Here is a 16,141-nt window from a genome sequence, read left to right as displayed (position 1 = left end):
TTTTCTTTAAAAATGTGTTATATAACAAGCTATGTAAGATGTTGACTTTTGGGAGTTCCCTTCACAGCTCAGTGGTTACAGTTACAGAATAGGATCCACTAGGATGCAGGTTCGACCCCTGGCCTCACTCAGTGGGTTAAGGATCCAGTGTTGCTGTGAGCTGTGGTGTAGGTCACGGACGTAGCTTGGATCTGGTGTGGCTGTGGCTCTGGCTGGCAGCTGTAGCTCTGATTTGACCCCTAGCTTAGGAAATTCCATATGCCACGAGTGTGGCTCTAAAAAGTGAAGAAAAAAAAAAAAAGAATCATACCACTTCTGTGCAGCCACTTGAGGTTTTGCAGAGATGGGAGATGGATCCATACTTGTGCTGGGGAGGCCACTGAGAAGATGTGCCCAAGGGTTTGACCTGCAAGCTGAACCCTGGCACTTGGAGGCTCCCCGCCCCTCCCCTGTCCGTAGATCATGCACCCCATTTGCTTCCTCTACATCCAGAAGCTGCCTCGAGGATAAAGCCTTGAGATATTAACATGGCAATGAGACTAGCTAGACTGTGTGCACGAGTGGATCCAGTTAAGGCCTCTCCATAAACACAGAAGCCTCTGCAGGCAGGGGCAGGGGTCCGTCTGTGCTGGACTCACCTAAGACAAGGCTTGTGGCAAATCCCCTTCATAACCTGCCGCTCCGGGTTTGTAGGTCTGGAGTCATCTGCCCCTTTCCTCTGCCCTCTGAGCACAGGGCCAGCTTCGGATTACAACTGGGCAGCCCCCAAGGAGGTCCGGGGGCCGCCAACTTGCTTCCCTCGAACCTCTCGATGCACCCCGGATGGAGAAGCAGAAACTTCTGGTCCTTGACAGAAAGAGAAAAACATCAGCAGCTCCACAGAAGGTGTTCAGCAAAGACCGTGACGACGCTCGCAGCTGCTTGTGAGGCCGGCAGCGCGGGACGTAGAAGCGTGTCTTGCTCTTGGCACCGAAGTGTGTGCCAGACCTTTGCCGTCGGCAGCCAGCGCTGAGCAATTCGCACGCTGCGGAGAGTTGCACACAAAACCTTCCCACCACGAGTGTTCAGAAATCACTTCGGAGTCGAGAGGCTGGCCAGCAAGCTACAAATGCTGTAAAGGATTTCCTCATCATTCTAAGTAGTAGTTGGCCAAGATTTTTCAACTTCCTTACCCATTAAAGCACTCAGGAGTCCCTGCTATTCTCCACCTCCGTACGCTTGTGGGGAGATTAGATGGGCTGAGCTGCCGTCTGATTTGAGGAAAAGCACTGTGATGTGATTATCAGCCCAGACAGGGTCACAATGTGCCCATCTGGGCCCTGCGGCAAGAGTGGGGGATTGGAGACTGGAAGCAGCACTGCTCCTGGTCATGAAAAATTGAAGCTTGCCCATGTAGGAGTTCCCATTGTGGCTCAGGGGGTTAAGGACCCGACGTTGTCTCTGTGAGGATGGGGGTTCGACCCCTGGCCTCATCCAGTGGATGAAGGATCCGGCGTTGCTGTGGCTGCGGTGTAAACTGGCAGCTGCAACTCCAATTCGACCCCTAGCCCGGGAACCTCCATGTGCAGCAGGTACAGCCCTAAAGGGGAAAAATTAAAAAATGAAAATAAAGCTTGTCCAAGTAAAGATGGGTAACTTTAAAAATACTGTTGCTTTTTCCTCCTTTTCTGGATGCAGACTGAACCACAACAACTCAACATCTATCGTGTATTTGTTTCAGCTTATTGAAAGATTTTTCAAATGCATCTTGCGCCAGGAGTTCGAGATACATCAAACTAGAACATTCCAAGGAGGTTTACCTGGAACGTCTCCCTACGCAAAATGAGCTCCCACCTCCCCCTCCGCAGTCAACGTGGGCTGGAGACGGATATAACCCAGCCCTTACGGTCCTGAAGTCTACTCGTTATGGAGAAACGAAGAACTAAACACCGTATCTGGGAAGCTAATCTAGAGATAACACACACTCGAAAGAAGCGAGGACATTGGTGTTTATTTCTCTTAAGCGGTCCAGGAAAAAAAAAAATCACTTTTCCCAGCAGTTTAAAAAACTCTGATATTACAGAAAGGGAGCATAAAAGTGAGGTAAGAGTCTAAGATTTGGAGGCAGGTGCCTTGATTCCGTTCCTGGCTCCACTACTGACGAGCAGCATGACCTTGGGCAGGTCACATCACCTCCCGGGCCCCGGGGTCCCCGTTCATGAAATGGGGACAGTGATAATACCTACTTCATTGTGTCGTTATGTGAATTAAATGAAATAATACACGTACAATGCTTTAAAGCCTGCCTGGCAGAAAGCACTCAACAGGGGTTCATTTATGACCCTATTTGTGGCACTGTAGCAAGATAGCAGACTGCGTCTTAAAATTTCAAGACCAGATTCCTCCAGACCAATGATTATTATATGCTAAAGCCCCTGAAACCCTTTCAGTCAGAAGATGTTTGTTTCAAAGCAAGAGATCAAAAGTATTATTGCAGAGAGCATAATTTTCCATTTCGGTTTAGCCAATGTAACCAACAGTTGACATGGAAATGGCATCAGATCAGGTGTAAACAGGCTGCTGTCAGGAGCATCTTACAAGCTGAAGAATGTGGTTGACCTTCAAGAAAGCTGCATGTTGGAGGTCCCGCTATGGCGCAGTGGGTTAAGGACCTGCTGTTGTCTCTGCAGTGGCTTGGGCCGCTGCCGAGGTACGGGTTTGATTCCCAGCACAGCGCAGTGGGTTAAGGATCTGGCGTTGCAGCTGCGGCTTGGATTCCATCACTGGCCCGGGAACTTCATGTGCCACAGGTGTGGCCAAAAAAAAAAAAAAAAAGAGAGAAAGAAATCTGGATGTTTTCAGTTTCTTAAATACGATCACTTTGCTTTCATGTTGTGGCAAAATGATGCTCCCTTTGGCCCCGCAAAGCAACTGATCTTACCGAACTCACCTTCTCCTCTGTCTACACTGTTTTTGGAAGAATGAAGAAATGAGTGCAGATAACTCAGAAATACCCCCCTCAACATATCCATTCTTTACTGTGTGACAGTACTTCCTTTTCATTGAGGATTAATTGTTAAATCCCCCTTTAGCATAACAAGATAGAATTAAAATAGTTTCTCATCATTTTAATGAAACATTATCCTGCTGGACAGACGTTCGCTGTACCTTTCTTTGATATTCTGTCATCAGAGCACATCAATTACACCAGCTCTCTACTGAATCTTCTCCAAAACAGGGCTGGATGCCTACAAATGTTACAACAGGCCTAGAGAAGCATTCCCAGGAGGGTATGGTCCCAAGACCAGGGATGGAGCACCGCTAAGGATAGGAAGTTTCTCTGCCAGGGTCCAGGGCGTGAGGAGGAAAAAGCCCGCTACTGTCAGGAACTGCGCAGAGTCTGAGACTTTATTCTTTGCAGGTGAAATAATCAGCCTGCCCCAGTTTCTTGGATGCTGGAAAAGACATGAAATGCCTGGATCAGAGAGGGGAACATGTTCGTTCCTCACAGCAATAGCAATAGCCAGGGTATCAGCATCCTAACCGTAGCTTGTGTTAGAGGAGAAGAGCCGTGAGCTTCGGGAACGGGAACTTTTACCAAAGTGTCACCTGCTCTTTGCGCTGGAGAAAAACATCTGTATTATGCTTGACAGCAAGTATCTTCGTCCTTTGCTCCAGAGGGATACACTATCTCTATATTTTCTTTCTTTCTTTTCTTTTTTTTTTTTTTTTTTTTTGGTCTTTTTAGGGCCGCACCCGTGGCATATGGAAGTTCCCAGGCTAGGGGCCAAATCGGAGCTGTGTCTGCCGGCCTACACCACAGCCACAGCAATGTAAGTTTGGAGCTGTGTCTGTGACCTACACCACAGCCACGGCAACTCAGGATCCTTGACCCGAGTTGTGAGGCCAGCAATTGAACCCACATCCTTGTGGATATTGGTTGGGTTCATTGCCGCTGAGCCATAACCGGAACTCGTATCTTTATTTTCAAAATATCTACAAATGTCCTTGAACATCTAGTCTGGAAGAAAGGGCAGTGCGTGTCTTGCTCACAAGATGTGTAAAAATACTAGAGACCCGTGAAGCGTTGTCTCCCAATGAGCATTAATAAACTATGCTATGCTACCCCTGTGAGGGCTCAAAACAGATGTTTGTCTTATACTATGTCTAAAAAGAGGGAGTACCTGTTGTGGTTCAGTGGGTTTAGAACCTGACTAGTATCCATGAGGACACAGGTTTGATCCCTGGCCTCGCTCCATGGGCTGAGGATCTGGTATTGCCTTGAGCTGTAGTGTAGGTCACAGATGCAGCTCAGATCTGGTGTTACCACGGCTGTGACGGCGGCCTGCTGCTGCCCCTCCAGTTCAGCCCCTGCTCCGGGAACTTCCACAGGCCTCCGGTGCAGCGGTAAAAAGAAAAAATAATAAAATAATAATAAAAAAGGATGTCAACGAATCTGGAGGTTAATACAAGCATGTAAAGGCGAGGGAATACTCCTTAGTTTAATGGAACAAGGCTGATACCAGCGAAGACGGGTCTTCCTTGTGCCCTTATAGGTGATGGACACTCCAACATGGCTGCTTATAAGGACAATCCCTGCAGCCCACATCTATCAAGAAGGCTCATCTTGGCAGAGAGTCATCAAACTAGCTAACAGGGGTTATAATTCCCTTCTCTTTCCCAAGGCGGAAACTCTTAGGAAGGTCTAAAGGCTTTTCTAGAATAACAATTCAAATAGTCTCTTCTGAGATATTTTTTTTCTTCCTGGAATGCTGGCAGATGTGACAAAGAAAGGAGCTCCCTGGTAAATGAAGTTGGAGAAATGCTAGGTTCAGCAAAGTTAACAGGTGTTTTTCATGCCGGACCTCTCAGATCCCTCAACATATTAATAGGTGCTGTGACGCTCCAAGAGGACCATAGAGTCTCCTGAGTGACTCTGCCCGCACACACCTATGTCTCAGGGTACGTCAAGGGCAGAGTTCTACAGAAGGCTCCTTGCCAATGCCTTAGGAGAGGAACGGTTCTATTGCAATAGATGGTTCTATCACAATGGATGGTGCTATCGCGGTGATGGATCTATCGCAGTGGATGCAGAAGACACAGTTGCCCAGGGAAGATGCTGCCTGACTAGTCTGTCCCCCTCCAGACAACTGTCCCCTAACAGCAGCAGTGGATGCCTTCCTGCATCTTGAGTTACACGTCGCTGATTATATCCATTCCTGGCTGAAATCTAGGGAGGAAAAATGTGTGCCCTTCGAAGACTGGTGTGGGCAGTTTTACCACTGAACAAGTCCTTTAAAAAAATCATCTATTCCAACCCTTTCATTTCGGATAAGGAACCCGAGGGTCCAAGGATATGAGGTGACTTGTCCCAAGTCGCAGAGTTAGTCAGTGACAGAACCACCCCCGGAGTCCAGGGCTCATTACTCCCAGTCTATGCTGTTTTCACTACTAGCAATAAACGTGATCATTAATGATCATTCTCGTTGATGCTGAGAAGGCAAACCAGGCTTACTTGCTGGTTTTCTTTTCCCAGGGTAACATGGGTAAATACAGGAAATTAACAAATGAGCTCCAAAAAGGCTCAAGAAAACATATCCTGCGTCACTATGGCTGGGAGCTTTGGGAGCAGCCAGGCACAGTTGTTCCCTTTTCTAAGTCCAGAGAGGACTGTCCGTGATACTGTCCAGAGAGAGAGTCATGTTTATGTAACAAGAGCATCTTCAATTTCACCAGCCTGAGAAGGTGTCTTGAGCCCTGGATCTTCATGCCGCAGAGAGAGACAGAGACAGAGATGCAGACAGAGCAGCTTCTTCGGCAGAGGAAAGAAGCACTTCCTTAGGCTTGAAATTAGGAGCTTTGTCAGGGCTGATGTCCCTGAAATTTGAAGCAAGTCAATGTTAAAGTGTGACCAGAGATGTTCTAAGGTACATTCTATATGCACGGTTTGATACGGTGTTGAGAAACAGAGGAAACTGTTGAATTCTGGGAAAAAACGAGTTCTCTTTCTTCGGCGGTTCATCTTAATGGATTTTTTTAATAAATAAATTCTAAACCTTTAAGAGTGTTTCATTATCTTTACAATAATTCACTTCATGCCTAGAGCTAGTCATTTGTAGATTTAATTAATGAGTTAACATATGTCAAGTTCTTAGATACATGGCTTGTATGCTTAATAAACAGCAGCAGGCAAATATTATTTCATAATGCAGTTATAGCAGTGATGTTTATGTACCAAAAAGTCACTCCTCCCCCCACCCCCTTGGAGGATGAAACTGTGGGTCCACCAGATCCAGGGAGCAGAGTCTCCTTACCTGCCCGCTTGCATCTCTCACAAGCATCCTATTGTAATCAATCTATTTCTTGCCTAAACAAACAAACAAAAAAACAAAAACAAAAAAGAAGTCACTCCTGAGAATATCAAACTCATTTTTTACTTTAAACTGATACTACATATTTATCAGATGAAAGTTACTTATTTATCATTGGCCCACATAAGCAATAATTCTACGAATGGGGCTCTCTGCCTGGTATATTTCGTGTGGTCTAAACCCAGAACCAGAGTCACTCATGATCTTTCATAGTTTGCTTTCAGTCATAAAATGCTTTTCAATTAAAGAGTAAAAAGCTGTAAAAAATCACCCCAGGAAGGCGGATTTAGGATATGAGGATGCTATTGGGAAAAAAGCACAAATGAACTGCAAGTTCAAAAACTACTGAAAAAGTACATCATTAACCTTCCTGAAGACACATGATGGATTCAATTTAAAAATAAATGTCCCCAGGAGTTCCATCATGGCGCAGCGGAAACTAATCTGACTAGGAACCATGAGGTTGCGGGTTCGATCCCTGGCCTCTCTTAGTGGGTTAAGGATCTGTCATTGCCGTGAGCTGTGGTGTAGGTCACAGACAAGCTCGGATCCCGAGTTGCTGTGTCTGTGGTGTAGGCCAGTGGCTACAGCTCCAATTAGACCCCTAGCCTGGGAACCTCCACATGCCACAAGAGCAGGCCTAGAAAAGACAGAAAGACAAAAATACATATATATTCACACACACACATATATATATGTGTGTGTGTGTATATATATATATATGAAGTAAATATCCCTTTTCCATGTGATTGAGCAGTGATTAAGCCTGAGAACTCGGAAATTAGACTCAACCGGGTCCAAATCCTGACTCTGCCACTTCCTGGTGTGGCCATTGGCTAGTTACTAGATTACAATCTGCCTCGGTTTTCAACAGGAGAAAATAACACTGCCTGCTGCTGGATGGCAATGGCATTAAATAAGACAGTACCTATAAAGCTAGTATTTAGCACATAGCATGAATCTAGTAAGTGCTCATTTATTATTGTCTTTTTTTTTTTTTCTCCTTCCAGGGCTGCACCTGCAGCACATGGAGGTTCCCAGGCCAGGGGTCGAATCAGAGCTACGGCTGCCAGCCTACACCACAGCCACAGCCATGGCAACGCCAGATCTGAGCAGCCTCTGTGACCTACACCACAGCTCATGGCAACATTGGATCCTTAACCCACTGAGTGAAGCCAGGGATCAAACCTGCATCCTTGTGGATACTAGTCAGGTTACCATTGAGCCACGACCAGAACTCCCACTGTGCTTATTTATTATTCTTATGTCCAAAGAGTATCTCACAGGTTAGCAGGACCAACCACTTCTGTTGTGTGTGTGCGCGTGTGGGGTGGGGGGGTGTCTGTGTGTGCGCATGCGTGCATTGAAGGACGTGTATAAATTATTCAGGGCTGATTTTAGAAGCATTTGACCCCAAGCTTTCTAGAATCCTCTTTTTAAATCTTCAGCACGACCACCTTCTCCTCTGGCACAAATCCTACCGCCACTTTGGGGTCCAAGGCGACCTTCGACCACACTGCCTCTTAGGCAACTTCCTGCTCATGGGACATTTTCTAAGGAAGGCGTCCCCTCTCTCGACATTTTAATGGCATAGAGTCAAGGATTTCAAAACTGCTGCTACAGGCGGGTTATATCTGGCAGCTTTGATTCAGAAAGTGCTAATGGCTGCAGCAGTGGTAACTGCTGAAACTTAAAAAGACAACGTTTCCTGTTAGCTCGGGAGCCTTCGCAGCAGGCTCAGAAATGATCTGGGGAGCAGATGAGCACAGGGTGGCTAGAGAATGCTGGGTAAAGTCCCACCAGTGGTTCGGTTTAGAATTTAGACTTTACTTTCATTATTACCGGGCAGGAGTAACAGACATCACATACAAAACAAAACGAGCATCAGAGGTTTGTCATAAAGCATAAGCCCAGCATGGAAAAAAAAATCAAGGTTTAAGCCAACACATGTACATAATACATCACTTTAGTATAAATGCTGCTCAAAAGGGTTCAGGTTCTAGAGCCTGCGGTTTAATACAAATCATACTGAAAGTTAGAACCGGTACAAAAAACTGAAACATTTGAAAGCTCATTCTCTCCAAATGTAATTCCAGGCTCCCTGCTAGTTGTTCATGTAGAGATGTATGAAGATCCAGGAGGGAAGCAAAACGTAAAGAAATAAATGGCAGCCCACATCAAAAATAAGTGCTATGGGAGCACAGGAAGAGAGGCTGACGCTTGTCTGGCGCCTGGAGAGATCCACAGAGACGGTTACTTTTAAAATATGCCTTCGAGTTCCTGCTGTGGTGCAGTGGGCTAGCGATTCATTTGTCTCAGTGGAGGTGCAGGTCTGATCCCTGGCAGGTTAAGGATCCAGTGACTTAAGAATCCAGTGTTGCTGCAGCTGTGGTGGAGGCAGCTCCTGCTCAGATTTGATCCCTGGCCCAGGAACTTTCATATGCCATGGACAAGGCTGAAAAAAGAAAGAAAAAAAAAAGAGAATAAAATAAGATATGCCTTTAAGGAATGATATAGCCCAGCTTGCATCTGGTAGACAAGACAATGCCCTATAATTGCCATTCCCACACAATCCACCAGGGGCACTAAAGATACTCACTAGAACCTTAAAAAGAAGGTATTGCTGTTTTCACAGACAGATGGGGACACTGGGGTTCAAAGATGAAGAAGCTCAGGGTCCCATAGCTGGTGATCGGGGGACCCAGGATGTGAGCCCAGATCTACGTCATTCCAAATTTCTTACCAGGACCATGCTGTGTCCCCAAAGCTCTACTTCCGCTCCCTACTGTCCACCCGTACACGGTCAACTTGCAGCTATGCAGAGTCCAAGTGTGGGAACTCACTTGGGAAGCCCTTTGGAGTGTCTCTGGCCTAAAGAATTGGGTATTAAGTAGACCATCAAGATTGTGGCTCTGGATCACCGAGCCCTCTCCTGCCTCTGATCTTCAACTACGTTTAGTTCGAAATGGTTTATTCGAATTCAAGCGCGTGCCAGAACACCTGCTTTGCGAACACCTTAGAAAGTCGGGGAATAAGCTTACCCTCCTCTGAGACCCTCGGGGGCCTGCACTCACGGAAGCCGGCTGGCTGGCTGCTAATTCACCTGGTGCTTTCTGGAGGGCTTGCGAAGTGTATGTGTGTTGATTTCAGCCAGGTTGACTGAAGTGAGGTGACTAGAGGTAAGGCTTATATTCTGTAAAATAAGAGAAGGAGACTGGGAGTTCTCTCATGGTTCAGCGGTAATGAACCCAACTAGTAACCATGAGGATGCGGGTTCCATCCCTGGTCTCACGCAGTGGGTCAGGGATCTGGTGTTGCCGTGAGCTGTGGTGTAGGTCACACATGTGGCTCGGATCTGGCGTTGCTGTGGCTGTGGTGTAGGCCAGTGGCTACAGCTTTGAATTGACCCCTAGCCCAAGAGATTCCATATGCTGCAAGTGCAGCCCTAAAAAGACCAAAAAAAATGTTTTAAAAAGGAAAGAAGACCTAAGCAGGACAAGATAGCAGTTTTTCACACCAGTGCCTCGCAGACTTGAGTGTACAATCACCTGCCTGCGGGTAGGACCGTGCAGTTCCCCCCACTAGAAAGCAGGCACAGAGCAGACAAAAGCTTTGCAATGAAGCAAATGCGGGGGGTGGGGAGGGACCCAACTTTCGGGGATTCAAATCCATTTCCAAACTTCATAGTTGTTTCTGGTCCTTTTGTTCTCAGGACAATGACTGGTAGTAGATACAACAGTTCCCACTAACTGAGTACTGGTGAAGGGCTTGGTGCTGGTCTTGGTGATTTCAGCACAATAGTTAATTCCCACAGTACTTTAATTATGTTGCCGATGGGAAAAAAAAGTAGCGGTAGCTCCCTCACATTCACACAGGAAGAGTCAGGGTTTGTTCCTGGTTCAGAGTCCGAAGCCTAGGATTGTGGTTCCTTGTCACTGGGAAGTGACAGAGGATTTCAGGGAGGCCTAAGCCTGAGTTCCCATTGCCAAGGGCACAAGGAGGACAGACGTGGGCTCAGAAAGCCCTTGGACAGCAAAGCCCTCCACGGGTGTCTGTGCCTTTTGTCCTGCCTCACTGATAAGGGATTTAGGAACTGGCGCTACCTCAATTAGTACCTGGTGGCCTACAAGGGACTCAAAAAAAAAAAAAAAAAATTTAAGCAAATTGCTAGTCACCCTCTGTCCTTTCCCTGAGAACTTTCCAGGAATGTTTCCAGCTCTGTCTAGGAGGAAGGCCTCCCTCTAGATTTTGGGGTTGGTCTAGGTCAACCAAGGCGGGGGTCAGGCTCTTCTCCTAAGGCCTAAGAGGGTTTAAGCTTGTCTTCTTGGAGAGACACCCAACAACTGCACTGGAATTGGAAAAAGTGTAGGCCTTTGCCAAAGGGGCATGGAAAAAAAAGTTAAAAGCCTTAGAGAACAACTTTCAGACAAATTTGCATTTGGGCTTGGCAATAAAAATGGGTAAAGGAGATGCCCACTTTTGGCTTGCGGTATAAGAACCAACTCGTGAAACAGGGTTAGTTGTCTACGAGTTACTCTACTGGCATACACCCATCTTTTCCTGACTGCCAGGACAGGGCAATAGTTTAATTTTTGGTGCTCTTAGGACAGCTCCTATTGGTAAGGCAGCCCAGAACACCCACATTACTGAGTAATCTTGTCTGGGCACTTTTCCACTGGGCAGATTTTCCATGCAGATAACTGTCAGCTTTCAAGCAGGCAGAATTCGCTTTTTTACATGTAGGGAAAGGTGGAGAAGAAAAGTATGGTTCAGATCAATTTAAACGGGGGGGGGGGGGGTCCTACTCTGGTGCAATGGGTTAAGTATCCGACTGCAGCAGCTTGTCTGCAGTGGAGGCCCTGGTTCGATCCCCGGCCTGTGCCGTAGGTTAAGGATTCAGCATTTTTGCAGCTGTGGTATAGGTCACAGATGTGCCTGGGACTCAGTCTGGATGAGGACCTTCCATATTCCGTGGGTGAGGCCATAAAAAATAAATAAATAAGGGTACATTAAAAAAAAAAGGACCCCCGCCCCCCCATACTCTTTAAACAACAGGTGGCTTTAACGTGCACAGTCAGCTCCCTGCAGGCTCGAAACGGCAGACGAAGCATCCAATTCCAGCCCCCTGGAACCTGCCACCGAGGCCCCAGGAGCCCGGCTGCCACGGTCCGGGACCGTGGGGGTTGCTGCTGGACAACAGGCTCGGGTGCCAAGGGACTGGCTCGTGGGCTTTACCGCCCAGCATAATCGCTCTGTGCCTTTGTCCTCGGTCTCCGTCCATGCGTCCCGCCGGCCCCCCCGCACCCTTCTGTCCTTCTCCGGGGGGAGGAGGACGGGGAGGAGGCATTATCTCCATCCTGACCCGGGTCCTTCCGAGGAGTTCCCAGAAGGGCTATTTTTAGTGGTAGCTGCTCCGCGCTCACTTACCCGGGGGAGGAGCTGCGGTCGCGGAGCGGATGCCGGGCGCAGGGAAGCCTCGGGTTTTCCGCGCCTCGTTCGGGCGGGGCAGGTGCCGGCCCGGCGGGCCCCCGGCCCAGGCGGCCAGGTGGGCGGCTCGGAAGCCCGAGGGGCCGGGCCGGGCCGGGCCGCGCCGGCAGCGCCGCTTCCGCGTCCCGGAGGAAGGCCCCGGCGGCCGGCGGCGCGCGGGGTGGTCTCCGCGGGGGAGGACGTTCGCGGGCCGGCGGCGGCCTGCGTCACAGCGGGCTGGGGCCGCGGAGCGGGCGGGCGGCGGCGACCCCGGGGCCGGGCGCTGGGCGGCGCTGGCGGCCGCTTGCCGGGCGGCGCGGGGCGGCGCTGGAGGCGGCTCCGTCCGCGGCCGGGAGGCGGAGGGGAGGAGGGCTGCGGGGCTGGGGCGTTAGCTGCGTCCCGGCTCCCAGCCCGCGAAGAGCACTCGGAGGAAGGCGCCGCCGTGGCCGCGGCCGCAGGGCTCCGGGCGCCACGAGCCATGAGCAGCGGCCCCGCGGGCCACCCCGCTGTCGCTGGCCGCCGCTGAGCCCGGCCGGGGGGCGGCTCGCCGCTCCGCAGCCCCCTCCGCAGCCGGCACCGACGCGCCCAGAGGTAAGGGCGGGGACCGCCGAGGGAGGGGATGGAGAGGGGCGGCCGCCGGGCCCGCGGGCTCGGTCCGCTAGGTGCGCCGGGGCCACGGCGCGCCCCGCCTCGCCCGCGCCCCAGCCCCAGCGCGGCTCTCGGGCGGGCCAACCGGGGTCGCCGGGCCGGTGTGTGGTCCCCGGAGCCTTCCGCTCCCCGCCCGGCCCACGCCGGCCCCAGCGTCGGGCGAGGGACCCCAGCCTGGCGCCGAGCGCAGCGCGGCAGGTTCTGCGGGCGCGGGGGGCGGGGGGATGGGGCCGGGGGCCCGCGAGACGGCGGGGCCCCGCCGGGGGCGACTGGCGCTCTTTCCTGCCTTAAAGCCCCCCCGAGACCTCGGGGCCTGCCGCTTGTGGTCTGCTCTCCCCTTGGCACCCCGAGCCCTGAAGTTAGCACTTTGGGGAGAGAGAGGAATTCGAAGGTCTCCGAAGGGGAGGAGGGCGCGGGGACGGCTCCCTAGCAGGACCCGAGGCGGGAGAGGCTTTGGCCGGATGGCGCGGGCCCCAGCAGCCAGGTGTCCAGGCCGGTGGCTGAGGCCAGGACCCCCGCCTTCGCCCCAAACCCAGGCCGGCCGGGCTTTCGCTTCCCAGCTGGGTCTCAGCGACGAGGTGGTGAGGGATGGAGCGAGCAACTCAGAACCTCAGTTAGGATGGGCGCCGGAGACGCCAAGTCCTTTCTTCTGTCCCTGAGTCCTTCCCTCCCCCACCCTCGCCCGCCGGTGCGCCTCGGATCCCAGCCCTTCAAAACCTCGCTCCCTGCTTGGCTGGGACTCTGCCACCGAGGCCACATCCTGGGACGGACGTCGCAGAGGACCAGGACCCACCTTCACTTTCGAATCCTTTTTAGGCATTTTAAACACGCAGCAAACCCGTTAGGAAACACCTTCCAGTCCCCACCCTCCTTAAAGGAAAACCTGAGAACCAAGCAACCTGCGTGGGAGCCCCGGGCGGGGGCAGAGGGGGGCTTGAAGCGCTGTTTCCTGCAGCCTTGTGGGCGAGGAATAGGTGAAGGAAATAGCAGCCCTGTTTTAGTCACCCTCCTCTTACAAGGCCGCCTAGGGTAAGAAAGGCAGCTTTAACCAGCGGCCACGCTTCCAGACAGGCACGTCGTGGGTCCCTAAGGCATAGGTGAGGCTTCTATTCTTCCTGGACAGCTCAGTATGAGGAAGACTGGTCCTGACCCTCTTGGTTGGCACAACGCGGCCCCGTCGCCAGAGCCCATCAGCGTCATGTGTTTTTATGTTCTCTTCAATGTTAAAGGATGTTTGGAAACCCTGAGTTTAAGCCGAACTTCGTGAAACGGGCTCAGATCCGTGAACCGTGTTGGATGTGCGGCCGTAGATTACAGATTAGATGTGCGCAGCTCTGATCTGTGTTTGCATCTCTTGTGACTTTGCTGAAATAGGGGAAAGCCAAGGCTATAACCCTGATTTGCTTTACTTTGGAGCCATTCAGTACTCTCTTTAGGTCAATTTGCTTGTTTGCTTTTGAGGGGGAGGAAGGGAGCAGCTTTGCAGAGATGGATGTTTTTCATGGTTCACGTAACAGATTGACCACAGATAAGGCCCCGCGAACCCAACAGCTGCATCAGAGATAACAAGCATGTTTAACAGCTTTTCTTATTAATACAAAAATAAGAGCCTTTGTTAGGGGTACTAATCTCATGCCATGAAATGTGTTTTTAGAAGGGAATACTTGTAGTGAAAAAATGTACTAAGAATTGTAAGAGAAATGTATCATTTCCCACTTACATGAAATTTATTTACCTTTTAAAAGCCATGTAAAGTTAGCAATATTTTTAACTTCTGAGGTATCTAAGTTTTACCAAATTGCTATGATTCTTAGTAGTCTGTAGCGTTTTTAAGCTGTCGTCACCAATAACTGTATAATAAAGTCCAAGTTTAAAAAGAAATAGAGTAGAAGAACAGATTGGTTTTGCCAAGCGTTGTGTTACTAATTTAATATGGAGCATTACTGTCATGTGGTCTGGTAGGTGCCCGAAACGCACTCTCTCAGAATCTGACAACAACCCCTTAAGGTGTATTCGCATTCCGCAGAAGAGAGGCTCAGAGTTTGTGACTTGGCCAAGACTCTACATGCTGTAAGTTAATGCCTGAACAGGGCCAAGCCTCTTTAGCCTTAATTTACTCTCTCATCACCCAAGGCTGCCTCTTTTTCCCTGCCGGATAAATGTATCATTAGCTTACTCTAATGACTGTATGAGGAGATGGAGGTCCAGGCAGTTAAGACACCTGTCCAGGGTGTTCCCTGTAACTCGCATATGGCCGAATTCAAATTCAAGATCAGGGCTGTCTGTTTCCCACACCACTGTTCTCGCCACTGAGCTCCGTTAAATGACTGATGACGGCATTTCCCTCCTGCCGTCAGCTCTTCTCCTCCATGCGACGGTGGGGGCCTCGTGGGCTGCCAGGCACTCCCCCAGACTTTATCCTCAGTCGCCGGAGTGCTGGCTGGATCTCCAGCCCTGGATCCCTTGTGAAAGCATATTGCAACCGTGCAGGTATCCTTGAATTCACTTAATTTCTCTTCAATTATAAATCATTCTAGACTGGCATGGGGTAAAAGACATGACCTCAAGATAGGAAAAGCTGGTATCAAATTCTCGCTCTACTGCACAGTACGATGCCACCTAATTCACGTTATTGGGCTTCTCCACGCTCCAGTTTCTTTGTGTGTGGTGGGGTTATTAGTAAAGCCTTGTCGTGTGGATTAAATGTAACAGCGCGTGCGAAGGGCAGTCACCTGGTAGGTGCTTCAGAACTGGTGGCAGGCACTGTGTTCTAGCGCCGACTGAAACCTCTGCTTTATGTTACATCTGTATGTTCTCTAAACATATAGCGATTAGTCAGCGCTGTCCATGATTCGCTCTTCTGTGTAAAGGCCTGATCTGATTTTCAGCATCTTTAACTTTTGAATCACATCCTTTTTTTGTAGTCTTGACTTATGAACATTTACTCACCTTGGGTAGTTTTCCCTTTGCTCCTCTCTGCACATTTTTTGGAATATTACTGGCCATATTTCAATGGGCTGGAATTTGTATTTTTTGGCAAATGCACTGTCCTGTCTTCTGCCTCTTCTCAGCCTTGCGTATCACTCAGAGCACCGTGACAATCCCAGTATGTCCCCACCGCATACCTCCCCCTCAGCTGAGCCTCCACCAGCTGAAATTCTGCATCTCCTTCAGGGCTCAGCCTAAATGCTACCTCCTTCCTGCACCCATAGACCTTCCACTTTAAATCATTTGTCAGTTCGCTTATAATTCATCCAACATGCATCCCCAATGCGATTTATTTATTTGTTTGCTTGTTTGTTCATTTATTAGGCTGCATCCACGGCATGTGGAAGTTCCTGGACCAAGGATCGAACCTGCACCACAGCAGTGACCAGAGCCACTGCACTGACAATGCTGGATCCTTAACTCAGTGTGCCACAAGGGAACTCCACCCTAATGCCTTTTACATTCTTTTATTTTTTAGGTTCTTTGCCGAGGTAATATCCTACAAAAGACTGTAAACTCTTTGGGGATAGGGGCATTTTTCTATTTCTTTCTCTTCTTTGCGGCATGTAAAACCTAGGTGGTTTCAATTTCCTGAATGAAAGATGAGTCAGATGTGCAGAAAGAGAGCCTCACAATAATTAGGAAAGACACCCAAATTATTTGTCTTTGATACCTGGTTGTTAGTGGTG

The 16,141-nt window shown here is 49.7% G+C and overlaps 1 protein-coding gene across 3 annotated transcripts in view; it reads left to right on the top strand.

The window, feature by feature from the left end:
* Window positions 1-16,141, top strand: part of LRRC8C (leucine rich repeat containing 8 VRAC subunit C) — a 122,155-nt gene that overhangs the window by 29,723 nt on the left and 76,291 nt on the right. The window contains exon 1 of one of the 3 annotated variants that reach the window (XM_047785346.1): window positions 12,275-12,407. The exons of 1 other annotated variant lie outside the window; for it this stretch is intronic. The gene's annotated coding sequence lies outside the window, so the exon portion shown is untranslated. Of the gene's footprint in view, window positions 1-12,274; window positions 12,408-16,141 lie in introns of those variants that run through there. One more of the 3 variants, XM_047785348.1, reaches the window with a different exon arrangement.

The sequence above is a fragment of the Phacochoerus africanus genome, chromosome 6, assembly GCF_016906955.1.
Source record: "Phacochoerus africanus isolate WHEZ1 chromosome 6, ROS_Pafr_v1, whole genome shotgun sequence".
Taxonomy (NCBI): domain Eukaryota; kingdom Metazoa; phylum Chordata; class Mammalia; order Artiodactyla; family Suidae; genus Phacochoerus; species Phacochoerus africanus.
Note: the sequence above shows the minus strand (reverse complement) of the source record. Positions and strands in the feature narration are given on the sequence as shown.